Here is a 13,068-nt window from a genome sequence, read left to right as displayed (position 1 = left end):
TGCAAAGGTGCCAGGGTGGGTGCTAGGATGGGTCGATGCTAGGGTGAGTGGCAAGGTGGGTCCACAAGTGTCAAGGTGGGTGCCGAGGTGGGTGCCAAGTCGGCGACTGCTATGGTGGATGCCAAGGTGGGTCACGGGGTGGGTGCCAAGTTGCTAGGTTGGGTTCCAAGGTGGGTGCCAACGTGGGTGCTAGGGTGCGTGGGTTAAAGGGTGTGTCACAACGTGGGTGCCAGGATGGGTGCGCACCCACACTGGCCAAGACGGGTGCGGGTGCAAGGTTGGGTTCCAAGCCCGGTCACAGGCTGGGTGCTAGGATGGGTGGGTGCCAAGGTGGGCACCAGGGTGGGTGCACCCACCCTGGCCAAGGTGGGTCACGGGGTGGGTCCTAGGGTGGGTAACGGGGTGGGTACTAAGGTGCGTGCCAAGGTGGGTCATAGGGTGGGTGCCAAGGTGGGCACCAGGGTGGGTGTGCACCAACCCTAGCCAGGGTAGGTCACGGGGTGGTTGTCGGGGTGGGCGTCAAGGAGCCAAGGTGGGTGGCAAGTAGCCAAGTTGCGTGCCAAGGTGGGTGTCGGGGTGGGTGCCAAGGATCCAAGGTGGGTGCCAAGGAACCAAGGTGGGTGTCTGGGTGGGTGCCGAGGTGGGAGCCAGGGTGGGTCCCAAGGTGAGTGCAAAGGTGGGTGCCAGGGTCAAGGTGAGTGCCAATGTGGGTTCCAAGGTGCCAGGGTCAGGGTGAGTGCCAATGTGGGTTCAAAGGTGCTAAGTTGGGTGCGAGGTTGGGTGCGAGGGTGGGTGGGTGCCAAGGTGTGCTAGGTGGAAGCCCGGGTGGGTCGGCATCCCATGGGTGTCGAGTTGGGTGCCTGATGGGTGCTTCTTGTCAAGTTTTAGTCGTCGGGACTCATTTCGAGCCTTAGAGGTCGTTTCTTGTCCGGTTGCCCTGTCTTCGACCTGGGAACCCAATTTTGGTCCTCGGGTCCCATTTTTTTTTGTCTCGCATCCCACTTTTGGCCTGTGGCCTTTTCGGGGTCGATTCTCGTTTTGGGCATCAGAGCATGTTTCTTCTCCTAAAACCCAATATTTGTTTATTAAGTCTCGGAACACATTTTTGTTCTCGTGGACCCATCATGGGTCTTGGAACGCATTTGTGGTCCTTGGGTCCCATTTTGCATCCCGAAACTTGTGTTTTGGTGCTTGATCCCTATTTTGGGTGCCCACCTTGCACCAAGTGCGCACCCGGGGCAAACCGAGCGCCTTGGTGCACCGGGGCAAGATCGAGCGTGCACCCGAGGCGCCCCGAACATGCACCAAGGTGCACTCGGCCCACATGTGAGCGCAGGTCGTTGCGCCCGAGGTGGTGTGTGGGCACCGCGTTGCAGACGGGACACTGCACGCACACGACGCCCCCTCCAGGTGCACGCACGTAGGCCGGGCCGGGTGCACACCCGACGCCCTAGCAAGGTGCGCGCACCCGGGCAGGGCTCACACTTGGCGAACGGGGCGCACTTCGCGAGGGAGGGTGTGCACCTCGACGGGGGTGGGTGGCCGGGGTGGATTCGCACGTGGGTCGCGGTTTGCTAAGTACACACTGCGACAAGCTCATAACGGGTGCGATCATACCAGCATTAGTGCACCGGATCCCATCAGAACTCCGTAGTTAAGCGCGCTTGGGCCGGAGTAGTACTGGGATGGGTGACCTCCCGGGAAGTCCCGGTGTTGCACCCTTTTTTAGTTTTTCGCCGGGCGTCGCAATGCTATTTGAATAAACCTTTTGCCCGTTTGCGTTCTCGTCGGGGCCGGGCCGGGCCGGGGTGCGCTGCCCGCACTACCGCGCGCGCGGGGGCGACACCGAGCGCGCACCCGAGGCGCCCCGAGCACACAGGCCACGGTGCAACCCGGGCGTTGTGCGCGCACCCCGGTGCGCCCGAGGTGCTGCGCGCGCACCCAGGTGAAATCGGTGTGCACCTCGGCCAGTGCGCGCTCGGTCGAGTCGCGCACGTTGGCCAAGGTGCACGGTGATGTTTCTTACTCTAAGGTTCCGCACCAGACGCCCGGGACAGGTGAGCGAAGCTGGGCGGGGCCGGGTGCGCGGCCGGGGCAGGTGCACGCAGCTGGAGAGAGCTTTGGAGCACACTTCGGAGCGCACCAATGATGCGCTCCATTCAAAAGTTTCCTGAAAAGGCAAAAAAAGTTGAGATTATAGAATTTCCCACTTGAGAGATTGTAAAAAAAAAAAATTTAAAATGAAGGAAACGCGGGTGCCAAGGTGTGCGCAGCCCAGCCAAGGTGTGCGCACCAAGGCGCCCACCCTGGCGAAGGTGCACGCAAGGTGCGCACCCGAGGCAAACCGGACAATTAACCCAACTTTCGACTTCGCGCGCACCTTGGAGCGCACTTCGGAGCGCTCCTTGGTGCGCACCAATCTTGGGCACCTCGGAGTGCACCATGGCGCCCACCAAGGTGCGCACCCGGGGCAAACCGAGCTCCGACTTCGTGCGCACCTTGGAGCGCACGAAAGGTGCGCACCATGGCGCCCACCAAGGTGCGCAGCCCAGCCAAGGCGTGCGCATCAAGGTGCGCACCCTGGCGAAGGTGCGCACCCGGGGCAAACCGAGCTCCGACTTCGTGCGCACCTTGGAGCGCACAAAAGGTGCGCAACCCAGCCAAGGTGTGCGCACCCCGGTCAAACCGAGCTCCGAATCGTGCGCACCAGAGGTGCACGCCATCGTGCGCACCTTGGAGCACACTTCGGAGCCCTCCTTGGTGCGCGCCGATGTTGCGCACCTCGGAGCGCACCCGGGGAAAACAATGCAATTAACCCGACTTTCGACTTCGTGGGCACCTCGGAGCGCTCTCGGGTTCGCACCTCGGAGCACACCGAGGTGCGCACCTTTGATGCGCTGCCTTCACCAATTTCCAGAAAAGGCAAGAAAACATTGAGAAGGTGTGCGCACCGAGGTGCCCACCCTGGCGAAGGTGCACGCGAGGTGCGCACCCGGGGCAAACCGGGCTCCGACTTCGTGCACGCCGCACCTTGGAGCACACTTCGGAGCGCTCCTTGGTGCGCACCAGGGCGCGCAACCCAGCCGAGGTGCCCACCCCGGCGAAGGTGCACGCGAGGTGCGCACCCGGGGCAAACCGGGCTCCGACTTCGTGCACGCCATGGTGCCCACCGCGGCGAAGGTGCACGCGAGGTGCGCACCCGGGGCAAACCGGGCTCCGACTTCGTGCACGCCGCACCTTGGAGCACACTTCGGAGCGCTCCTTGGTGCGCACCATGGTGCCCACCAGGGCGCGCAACCCCGCCGAAGGTGCACGCGAGGTGCGCACCCGGGGCAAACCGGGCTCCGACTTCGTGCACGCCGCACCTTGGAGCACACTTCGGAGCGCTCCTTGGTGCGCACCATGGTGCCCACCAGGGCGCGCAACCCCGCCGAAGGTGCACGCGAGGTGCGCACCCGGGGCAAACCGGGCTCCGACTTCGTGCACGCCATGGTGCGCACCGCGGCGAAGGTGCGCACCCGGGGCAAACCGGGCTCCGACTTCGTGCACGCCGCACCTTGGAGCACACTTCGGAGCGCTCCTTGGTGCGCACCAGGGCGCGCAACCCAGCCGAGGTGCCCACCCCGGCGAAGGTGCACGCGAGGTGCGTACCCGGGGCAAACCGGGCTCCGACTTCGTGCACGCCGCACCTTGGAGCACACTTCGGAGCGCTCCTTGGTGCGCACCATGGTGCCCACCAGGCCGCGCAACCCAGCCAAGGTGTGCGCACCAAGGTGCACGCGAGGTGCGCACCCGGGGCAAACCGGGGTCCGACTTCGTGCACGCCGCACCTTGGAGCACACATCGGGGCGCTCCCGGGTTCGCACCGGCGTTGCGCACCGTGGTGGGCACCTCGGAGCACACCAAGGTGGGCAGCGAGGTGCGCACCTTTGATGCGATGCCTTCACTAATTTCCATAAAAGGCAAAAAAAAAACGAGATTTTAAAATTTCCGTTTTGAAAGATAGTGAGAAAAAGGGAATGCTGGTGCCATCTTGAGCCCGCCCTGGTGCGCAGCCCAGCCAAGGTGTGCGCACCAAGGTGCCCACCCTGGCGAAGGTGCGCGCCCGGGCAATTAACCCAACTTCCAACTTCGCGCGCGCCAGGGTGGGAGCGCACCCAACAACCGGGCCTGGGAAGAGCCAATGCGAGAAACCCCACCAAACGCTCTGACAAAAAAAGAGGGGGCGCTCCAGTAACCCCGCTTCGGAGCGCACCCTGGGCAAACCCAGCCAAGGTGCAGGCGAGGTGCGCACCCGGGGCAAACCGGGCTCCGACAACGTGCACGCCGCACCTTGGAGCACACTTCGTAGCGCTCCCGGGTGCGCACCTCAGAGCACACCAAGGTGGGCAGCGAGGTGCGCACCTTTGATGCGCTGCCTTCACTAATTTCCAGAAAAGGCAAAAAAAAAAGGAGATTTTAAAATTTCCGTTTTGAAAGATAGTGAAAAAAACGGAACGCGCGTGCCATCTTGAGCCCGCCCTGGTGCGCAGCCCAGGTAAGGTGCCCACCCTGGCAAAGGTGCGCACCCGGGCAATTAACCCTACTTCCGACTTCGTGCGCGCCAGGGTGGCAACCGGGCCTCGGAAGAGCCAATGCGAGAAACCCCACCAAACGCTCCGACAAAAAAAGAGGCGGCGCTCCAATAACCCCGCTTCGGAGCGCAGCCGGGGCAAACCCAGCCAAGGTGCCCACCCCGACGAAGGTGCACGCGAGGTGCGCACCCGGGGCAAACCGGGCTCCGACAACGTGCACGCAGCACCTTGGAGCACACTTCGAAGCACTCCCGGGTGCCCACCGGCGTTGCGCACCGTGGTGGGCAGCGAGGTGCGCACCTTTGATGCGCTGCCTTCACTAATTTCCAGAAAAAGGCAAAAAAAAATGAGATTTTAAAATTTCCGTTTTGAAAGATAGTGAAAAAAAAGGAACGCGGGTGCCATCTTGAGCCCGCCCTGGTGCGCAGCCCAGGCAAGGCATGCGCACCAAGGTGCCCACCCGAGGTGCACACCCGGGGCAAACCGGGCTCCGACTTCGTGCAGGCCGCACCTTGGAGCACACTTCGGAGCGCTCCTTGGTGCGCACCATGGTGCCCACCAGGGCGCGCAACCCAGCCAAGGTCTGCACACCAAGGTGCCCACCCCGGCGAAGGTGCACGCGAGGTGCGCACCCGGGGCAAACCGGGCTCCGACTTCGTGCACGCCATGGTGCCCACCGCGGCGAAGGTGCACGCGAGGTGCGCACCCGGGGCAAACCGGGCTCCGACTTCGTGCACGCCGCACCTTGGAGCACACTTCGGAGCGCTCCTTGGTGCGCACCATGGTGCCCACCAGGGCGCGCAACCCAGCCAAGGTGTGCGCACCAAGGTGCACGCGAGGTGCGCACCCGGGGCAAACCGGGGTCCGACTTCGTGCACGCCGCACCTTGGAGCACACATCGGAGCGCTCCCAGGTTCGCACCAGCGTTGCGCACCTTTGATGCGCTGCCTTCACTAATTTCCAGAAAAGGCAAAAAAAAACGATATTTTAAAATTTCCGTTCTGAAAGATAGTGAAAAAAACGGAACGCGGGTGCCATCTTGAGCCCTTCCTGGTGCGCAGCCCAGGCAAGTTGTGCGCACCAAGGTGCCCACCCTGGCGGAGGTGCGCGCCCGGGGCAATCCGGGCTCCGACTTCGTGCACTGCATGGTGCCCACCAAGGCGCGCAACCCAGCCAAGGTGCCCACCGCAGCGAAGGTGCACGCGAGGTGCACACCCGGGGCAAACCGGGCTCCGACTTCGTGCACGCCGCACCTTGGAGCACACTTCAGAGCGCTCCTTGGTGCGCACCAGGGCGCGCAACCCAGCCGAGGTGCCCACCCCGGCGAAGGTGCACGCGAGGTGCGCACCCGGGGCAAACCGGGCTCCGACTTCGTGCACGCCATGGTGCCCACCGCGGCGAAGGTGCGCACCCGGGGCAAACCGGGCTCCGACTTCGTGCACGCCGCACCTTGGAGCACACTTCGGAGCGCTCCTTGGTGCGCACCATGGTGCCCACCAGGCCGCGCAACCCAGCCAAGGTGTGCGCACCAAGGTGCACGCGAGGTGCGCACCCGGGGCAAACCGGGGTCCGACTTCGTGCACGCCGCACCTTGGAGCACACATCGGGGCGCTCCCGGGTTCGCACCGGCGTTGCGCACCGTGGTGGGCACCTCGGAGCACACCAAGGTGGGCAGCGAGGTGCGCACCTTTGATGCGATGCCTTCACTAATTTCCATAAAAGGCAAAAAAAAAATGAGATTTTAAAATTTCCGTTTTGAAAGATAGTGAGAAAAAGGGAATGCTGGTGCCATCTTGAGCCCGCCCTGGTGCGCAGCCCAGCCAAGGTTTGCGCACCAAGGTGCCCACCCTGGCGAAGGTGCGCGCCCGGGCAATTAACCCAACTTCCAACTTCGCGCGCGCCAGGGTGGGAGCGCACCCAACAACCGGGCCTGGGAAGAGCCAATGCGAGAAACCCCACCAAACTCTCTGACAAAAAAAGAGGGGGCGCTCCAGTAACCCCGCTTCGGAGCGCACCCTGGGCAAACCCAGCCAAGGTGCCCACCCCGGCCAAGGTGCAGGCGAGGTGCGCACCCGGGGCAAACCGGGCTCCGACAACGTGCACGCCGCACCTTGGAGCACACTTCGTAGCGCTCCCGGGTGCGCACCTCAGAGCACACCAAGGTGGGCAGCGAGGTGCGCACCTTTGATGCGCTGCCTTCACTAATTTCCAGAAAAGGCAAAAAAAAAAGGAGATTTTAAAATTTCCGTTTTGAAAGATAGTGAAAAAAACGGAACGCGCGTGCCATCTTGAGCCCGCCCTGGTGCGCAGCCCAGGTAAGGTGCCACCCTGGCAAAGGTGCGCACCCGGGCAATTAACCCTACTTCCGACTTCGTGCGCGCCAGGGTGGCAACCGGGCCTCGGAAGAGCCAATGCGAGAAACCCCACCAAACGCTCCGACAAAAAAAGAGGCGGCGCTCCAATAACCCCGCTTCGGAGCGCAGCCGGGGCAAACCAAGCCAAGGTGCCCACCCCGACGAAGGTGCACGCGAGGTGCGCACCCGGGGCAAACCGGGCTCCGACAACGTGCACGCAGCACCTTGGAGCACACTTCGAAGCACTCCCGGGTGCCCACCGGCGTTGCGCACCGTGGTGGGCAGCGAGGTGCGCACCTTTGATGCGCTGCCTTCACTAATTTCCAGAAAAAGGCAAAAAAAAATGAGATTTTAAAATTTCCGTTTTGAAAGATAGTGAAAAAAAAGGAACGCGGGTGCCATCTTGAGCCCGCCCTGGTGCGCAGCCCAGGCAAGGCATGCGCACCAAGGTGCCCACCCGAGGTGCACACCCGGGGCAAACCGGGCTCCGACTTCGTGCAGGCCGCACCTTGGAGCACACTTCGGAGCGCTCCTTGGTGCGCACCATGGTGCCCACCAGGGCGCACCCGGGGCAAACCGGGCTCCGACTTCGTGCACGCCGCACCTTGGAGCACACATCGGAGCGCTCCGAGGTTCGCACCAGCGTTGCGCACCTTTGATGCGCTGCCTTCACTAATTTCCAGAAAAGGCAAAAAAAAACGATATTTTAAAATTTCCGTTCTGAAAGATAGTGAAAAAAACGGAACGCGGGTGCCATCTTGAGCCCTTCCTGATGCGCAGCCCAGGCAAGTTGTGCGCACCAAGGTGCCCACCCTGGCGGAGGTGCGCGCCCGGGGCAAACCGGGCTCCGACTTCGTGCACTGCATGGTGCCCACCAAGGCGCGCAACCCAGCCAAGGTGCCCACCGCAGCGAAGGTGCACGCGAGGTGCGCACCCGAGGTGCACACCCGGGGCAAACCGGGCTCCGACTTCGTGCACGCCGCACCTTGGAGCACACTTCAGAGCGCTCCTTGGTACGCACCAGGGCGCGCAACCCAGCCAAGGTGCTCACCCCGGCGAAGGTGCACGCGAGGTGCGCACCCGGGGCAAACCGGGCTCGGACTTCGTGCACGCCGCACCTTGGAGCACACATCGGAGCGCTCCCGGGTTCGCACCAGCATTGCGCACCTTTGATGCGCTGCCTTCACTAATTTCCAGAAAAGGCAAAAAAAAGAAAAAAATGAGATTTTAAAATTTCCGTTTTGAAAGATAGTGAAAAAAACGGAACGCGGGTGCCATCTTGAGCCCGCCCTGGTGTGCAGCCCAGGCAAGTTGTGCGCACCAAGGCACCCACCCTGGCCAAGGTGGGTCACGGGGTGGGTCCTAGGGTGGGTAACGGGGTGGGTACTAAGGTGCGTGCCAAGGTGGGTCATAGGGTGGGTGCCAAGGTGGGCACCAGGGTGGGTGTGCACCAACCCTAGCCAGGGTAGGTCACGGGGTGGTTGTCGGGGTGGGCGTCAAGGAGCCAAGGTGGGTGGCAAGTAGCCAAGTTGCGTGCCAAGGTGGGTGTCGGGGTGGGTGCCAAGGATCCAAGGTGGGTGCCAAGGAACCAAGGTGGGTGTCTGGGTGGGTGCCGAGGTGGGAGCCAGGGTGGGTCCCAAGGTGAGTGCAAAGGTGGGTGCCAGGGTCAAGGTGAGTGCCAATGTGGGTTCCAAGGTGCCAGGGTCAGGGTGAGTGCCAATGTGGGTTCAAAGGTGCTAAGTTGGGTGCGAGGTTGGGTGCGAGGGTGGGTGGGTGCCAAGGTGTGCTAGGTGGAAGCCCGGGTGGGTCGGCATCCCATGGGTGTCGAGTTGGGTGCCTGATGGGTGCTTCTTGTCAAGTTTTAGTCGTCGGGACTCATTTCGAGCCTTAGAGGTCGTTTCTTGTCCGGTTGCCCTGTCTTCGACCTGGGAACCCAATTTTGGTCCTCGGGTCCCATTTTTTTTTGTCTCGCATCCCACTTTTGGCCTGTGGCCTTTTCGGGGTCGATTCTCGTTTTGGGCATCAGAGCATGTTTCTTCTCCTAAAACCCAATATTTGTTTATTAAGTCTCGGAACACATTTTTGTTCTCGTGGACCCATCATGGGTCTTGGAACGCATTTGTGGTCCTTGGGTCCCATTTTGCATCCCGAAACTTGTGTTTTGGTGCTTGATCCCTATTTTGGGTGCCCACCTTGCACCAAGTGCGCACCCGGGGCAAACCGAGCGCCTTGGTGCACCGGGGCAAGATCGAGCGTGCACCCGAGGCGCCCCGAACATGCACCAAGGTGCACTCGGCCCACATGTGAGCGCAGGTCGTTGCGCCCGAGGTGGTGTGTGGGCACCGCGTTGCAGACGGGACACTGCACGCACACGACGCCCCCTCCAGGTGCACGCACGTAGGCCGGGCCGGGTGCACACCCGACGCCCTAGCAAGGTGCGCGCACCCGGGCAGGGCTCACACTTGGCGAACGGGGCGCACTTCGCGAGGGAGGGTGTGCACCTCGACGGGGGTGGGTGGCCGGGGTGGATTCGCACGTGGGTCGCGGTTTGCTAAGTACACACTGCGACAAGCTCATAACGGGTGCGATCATACCAGCGTTAGTGCACCGGATCCCATCAGAACTCCGCAGTTAAGCGCGCTTGGGCCGGAGTAGTACTGGGATGGGTGACCTCCCGGGAAGTCCCGGTGTTGCACCCTTTTTTAGTTTTTCGCCGGGCGTCGCAATGCTATTTGAATAAACCTTTTGCCCGTTTGCGTTCTCGTCGGGGCCGGGCCGGGCCGGGGTGCGCTGCCCGCACTACCGCGCGCGCGGGGGCGACACCGAGCGCGCACCCGAGGCGCCCCGAGCACACAGGCCACGGTGCAACCCGGGCGTTGTGCGCGCACCCCGGTGCGCCCGAGGTGCTGCGCGCGCACCCAGGTGAAATCGGTGTGCACCTCGGCCAGTGCGCGCTCGGTCGAGTCGCGCACGTTGGCCAAGGTGCACGGTGATGTTTCTTACTCTAAGGTTCCGCACCAGACGCCCGGGACAGGTGAGCGAAGCTGGGCGGGGCCGGGTGCGCGGCCGGGGCAGGTGCACGCAGCTGGAGAGAGCTTTGGAGCACACTTCGGAGCGCACCAATGATGCGCTCCATTCAAAAGTTTCCTGAAAAGGCAAAAAAAGTTGAGATTATAGAATTTCCCACTTGAGAGATTGTAAAAAAAAAAAATTTAAAATGAAGGAAACGCGGGTGCCAAGGTGTGCGCAGCCCAGCCAAGGTGTGCGCACCAAGGCGCCCACCCTGGCGAAGGTGCACGCAAGGTGCGCACCCGAGGCAAACCGGACAATTAACCCAACTTTCGACTTCGCGCGCACCTTGGAGCGCACTTCGGAGCGCTCCTTGGTGCGCACCAATCTTGGGCACCTCGGAGTGCACCATGGCGCCCACCAAGGTGCGCACCCGGGGCAAACCGAGCTCCGACTTCGTGCGCACCTTGGAGCGCACGAAAGGTGCGCACCATGGCGCCCACCAAGGTGCGCAGCCCAGCCAAGGCGTGCGCATCAAGGTGCGCACCCTGGCGAAGGTGCGCACCCGGGGCAAACCGAGCTCCGACTTCGTGCGCACCTTGGAGCGCACAAAAGGTGCGCAACCCAGCCAAGGTGTGCGCACCCCGGTCAAACCGAGCTCCGAATCGTGCGCACCAGAGGTGCACGCCATCGTGCGCACCTTGGAGCACACTTCGGAGCCCTCCTTGGTGCGCGCCGATGTTGCGCACCTCGGAGCGCACCCGGGGAAAACAATGCAATTAACCCGACTTTCGACTTCGTGGGCACCTCGGAGCGCTCTCGGGTTCGCACCTCGGAGCACACCGAGGTGCGCACCTTTGATGCGCTGCCTTCACCAATTTCCAGAAAAGGCAAGAAAACATTGAGAAGGTGTGCGCACCGAGGTGCCCACCCTGGCGAAGGTGCACGCGAGGTGCGCACCCGGGGCAAACCGGGCTCCGACTTCGTGCACGCCGCACCTTGGAGCACACTTCGGAGCGCTCCTTGGTGCGCACCAGGGCGCGCAACCCAGCCGAGGTGCCCACCCCGGCGAAGGTGCACGCGAGGTGCGCACCCGGGGCAAACCGGGCTCCGACTTCGTGCACGCCATGGTGCCCACCGCGGCGAAGGTGCACGCGAGGTGCGCACCCGGGGCAAACCGGGCTCCGACTTCGTGCACGCCGCACCTTGGAGCACACTTCGGAGCGCTCCTTGGTGCGCACCATGGTGCCCACCAGGGCGCGCAACCCCGCCGAAGGTGCACGCGAGGTGCGCACCCGGGGCAAACCGGGCTCCGACTTCGTGCACGCCGCACCTTGGAGCACACTTCGGAGCGCTCCTTGGTGCGCACCATGGTGCCCACCAGGGCGCGCAACCCCGCCGAAGGTGCACGCGAGGTGCGCACCCGGGGCAAACCGGGCTCCGACTTCGTGCACGCCATGGTGCGCACCGCGGCGAAGGTGCGCACCCGGGGCAAACCGGGCTCCGACTTCGTGCACGCCGCACCTTGGAGCACACTTCGGAGCGCTCCTTGGTGCGCACCAGGGCGCGCAACCCAGCCGAGGTGCCCACCCCGGCGAAGGTGCACGCGAGGTGCGTACCCGGGGCAAACCGGGCTCCGACTTCGTGCACGCCGCACCTTGGAGCACACTTCGGAGCGCTCCTTGGTGCGCACCATGGTGCCCACCAGGCCGCGCAACCCAGCCAAGGTGTGCGCACCAAGGTGCACGCGAGGTGCGCACCCGGGGCAAACCGGGGTCCGACTTCGTGCACGCCGCACCTTGGAGCACACATCGGGGCGCTCCCGGGTTCGCACCGGCGTTGCGCACCGTGGTGGGCACCTCGGAGCACACCAAGGTGGGCAGCGAGGTGCGCACCTTTGATGCGATGCCTTCACTAATTTCCATAAAAGGCAAAAAAAAAACGAGATTTTAAAATTTCCGTTTTGAAAGATAGTGAGAAAAAGGGAATGCTGGTGCCATCTTGAGCCCGCCCTGGTGCGCAGCCCAGCCAAGGTGTGCGCACCAAGGTGCCCACCCTGGCGAAGGTGCGCGCCCGGGCAATTAACCCAACTTCCAACTTCGCGCGCGCCAGGGTGGGAGCGCACCCAACAACCGGGCCTGGGAAGAGCCAATGCGAGAAACCCCACCAAACGCTCTGACAAAAAAAGAGGGGGCGCTCCAGTAACCCCGCTTCGGAGCGCACCCTGGGCAAACCCAGCCAAGGTGCAGGCGAGGTGCGCACCCGGGGCAAACCGGGCTCCGACAACGTGCACGCCGCACCTTGGAGCACACTTCGTAGCGCTCCCGGGTGCGCACCTCAGAGCACACCAAGGTGGGCAGCGAGGTGCGCACCTTTGATGCGCTGCCTTCACTAATTTCCAGAAAAGGCAAAAAAAAAAGGAGATTTTAAAATTTCCGTTTTGAAAGATAGTGAAAAAAACGGAACGCGCGTGCCATCTTGAGCCCGCCCTGGTGCGCAGCCCAGGTAAGGTGCCCACCCTGGCAAAGGTGCGCACCCGGGCAATTAACCCTACTTCCGACTTCGTGCGCGCCAGGGTGGCAACCGGGCCTCGGAAGAGCCAATGCGAGAAACCCCACCAAACGCTCCGACAAAAAAAGAGGCGGCGCTCCAATAACCCCGCTTCGGAGCGCAGCCGGGGCAAACCCAGCCAAGGTGCCCACCCCGACGAAGGTGCACGCGAGGTGCGCACCCGGGGCAAACCGGGCTCCGACAACGTGCACGCAGCACCTTGGAGCACACTTCGAAGCACTCCCGGGTGCCCACCGGCGTTGCGCACCGTGGTGGGCAGCGAGGTGCGCACCTTTGATGCGCTGCCTTCACTAATTTCCAGAAAAAGGCAAAAAAAAATGAGATTTTAAAATTTCCGTTTTGAAAGATAGTGAAAAAAAAGGAACGCGGGTGCCATCTTGAGCCCGCCCTGGTGCGCAGCCCAGGCAAGGCATGCGCACCAAGGTGCCCACCCGAGGTGCACACCCGGGGCAAACCGGGCTCCGACTTCGTGCAGGCCGCACCTTGGAGCACACTTCGGAGCGCTCCTTGGTGCGCACCATGGTGCCCACCAGGGCGCGCAACCCAGCCAAGGTCTGCAC

At 62.9% G+C, this 13,068-nt stretch overlaps 2 non-coding genes across 2 annotated transcripts; both read left to right on the top strand.

The window, feature by feature from the left end:
• The first annotated feature begins 1,603 nt into the window (after positions 1 to 1,603).
• Positions 1,604 to 1,722, top strand: LOC131868799 (5S ribosomal RNA). Its single transcript, XR_009367231.1, has one exon. It is a non-coding gene; the product is annotated as a 5S ribosomal RNA (ribosomal RNA).
• A 7,786-nt stretch (positions 1,723 to 9,508) lies between these two features.
• On the top strand, positions 9,509 to 9,627 carry LOC131868822 (5S ribosomal RNA). The gene has a single exon (XR_009367254.1). It is a non-coding gene; the product is annotated as a 5S ribosomal RNA (ribosomal RNA).
• The last annotated feature ends 3,441 nt before the right edge of the window (positions 9,628 to 13,068 follow it).

This window comes from Cryptomeria japonica, unplaced genomic scaffold (assembly GCF_030272615.1).
Source record: "Cryptomeria japonica unplaced genomic scaffold, Sugi_1.0 HiC_scaffold_220, whole genome shotgun sequence".
Classification (NCBI taxonomy): domain Eukaryota; kingdom Viridiplantae; phylum Streptophyta; class Pinopsida; order Cupressales; family Cupressaceae; genus Cryptomeria; species Cryptomeria japonica.
The sequence above is the reverse complement of the archived record's forward strand: the minus strand, read 5'-3'. Positions and strand labels throughout refer to the sequence as shown.